The sequence below is a fragment of the Cyprinodon tularosa genome, unplaced genomic scaffold (assembly GCF_016077235.1).
Source record: "Cyprinodon tularosa strain WSP-4 unplaced genomic scaffold, ASM1607723v1 ctg1290, whole genome shotgun sequence".
NCBI classification, from domain to species: Eukaryota; Metazoa; Chordata; class Actinopteri; order Cyprinodontiformes; family Cyprinodontidae; genus Cyprinodon; species Cyprinodon tularosa.
In genome coordinates this window covers 30,434-32,189 of record NW_024038104.1, presented here as the reverse complement: position 1 = coordinate 32,189, position 1,756 = coordinate 30,434, and the positions used below count along the sequence as shown (strand labels likewise).

The 1,756-nt window shown below is 46.1% G+C and overlaps 1 long non-coding RNA gene across 1 annotated transcript; it reads right to left on the bottom strand.

The window, feature by feature from the left end:
* Positions 1–1,072: 1,072 nt before the first annotated feature.
* On the bottom strand, positions 1,073–1,463 carry LOC119777940. Its single transcript, XR_005280003.1, has 2 exons — positions 1,223–1,463; positions 1,073–1,154 (listed from the first exon to the last, which is right to left on the bottom strand). It is a non-coding gene; the product is annotated as an uncharacterized LOC119777940 (long non-coding RNA).
* Positions 1,464–1,756: the final 293 nt, after the last annotated feature.

The following is a 1,756-nucleotide window of genomic DNA, read 5'->3' as shown; positions in this document are numbered from 1 at the left end:
CAGGTTTCCTGGCAGGTTCTTCCTGAGAAGCAGAGAGGACAAAAAGCAGATTAGGTTCAGGTTCAGGCTTCAGGGGAGTCAGAGATTCAGACAGGCAGGTTGGCTCAGGCTTGCTAGCCATAACTGGCAAACACTCTGGCGTCGGACTGTAGCTCTGCCCCTCCTTAAATGCTGGTCTCCTGATGAGCTCATGAGCCGCAGGCGTGGTGGTCAGCTTCAGCTCCAGGAGACCTAGAACGCCCTCTGCTGGAGAAAGGTGGACAGACCTCCAGATCCCAACACATATATTATCACCAGCATGGTCCTAAAGATCCCTCTCTCTGCATTGAAAGCTTCTAAAACAAATAGGTCTAGGAATAAATCATCATAGCTCCTTTGCCTACGTGATCGGAGAGCCCAACACCCATTTGTTTGCCATATTGATTTTGTTTGCCATATTGCCTACTAAAGCGTATCTTACCATTAGAGATTTCAACATTGGTTGGAAAACTGTTCAACCCTGACCAGAGTGGTGAAAGTGGAGTAGCAAATTCCTCATTTATTTCCTTATTTTAGGGGATGGCCAACCTCAACACTGCCCAATAATTATAGGTAAGGTTACATGTATCAGAAAAGGGAGTGAGCTTCTCTTTTCGATACAGTGGGTAAAGGAAGAGCTTGCTGGTTTCATACTCGAAGATGTATCCCCATGCACCAAACATGCACACACGCTTCTTAGGGAGGACCCTGGAGAGGTCATAAAGGTCATAAAGCCAACAATAATCCATTTTTACATAAGGTGTCTCACTTAACTACTGATAACTCAGTGATGCCGCTTTGTGTGGAAAACCTTATGGCTGTAGATTTAAGGTTCCATTTTTGTTGCAGAACATTAAAATATATTTCTTATTTATCATCTAAAGAATTATTCTGAAATTTTCTTGCAATTAAAATTTGTTCTTTTTATTAGACTGAGTTTAAAAAAGATAACTCACATAATGTCTTGTTTGTATAAAAGTCTTCTCCATCCACTTAATGTCATGATGGGTTTACTGAGAGGCCCAAGATGCAGAACACAACGGACTCAGGGGATAAGTTAACAAGTTTATTGTTACACAAGCACGTAGTAAATGTACAGTTTGCTGGTTCAGGCCTGGGGACTGGTTCACTGGAGTCTGTGAGGGAGACAGTTCAGTTAGCGTTGGCTTGGTTGGAATTGATCTTGAGAGTTTCTGGTTTGTACCTTGAGATGCGTAGAAGAGACTTTGGGAGAGGAACTGTTGGGTCCGGAGATGGTTTGGTTCAGCAGAGTCCGATAACTGTTTCAGCCTCTTACTTCTAGTGAGGGTGTTGACCTTGGTTTGAGTTTCCAGCTCTAAATCCAGAGCTGCTTGGAAATCCAGGAGAGAGTCTTCAGGTTTGGCTCAGAGGGCAGGCTCGGCAGGTTAAGCTCTTCCAGAGCTTCACAGGAGAAAAACAGTTAACCAAACTGATTAAACACTGCGGCGTCGAGGCAAGGTCTGAAGACAGTTTAAATACTGTGGTCCTCCTGATGAGATGATCAGTCACAGGTGTGCAGGCAGCTCAGCTCAGGAGGATCCACGGCAGACTCTGCTGGAGGAAGGTGGAACTTCTCCAGCTCCCAACAGTACCCCCCCCTCAACGACCGCCTCTTGGCGGTGCGGAAGAGGTAGATGGGAGGGAGCGCTCGTACTCCTCGATCAGGGAAGGGTCGAGGATGTAGGAACCAGGAACCCACTGGCGGTCCTCCGGACCG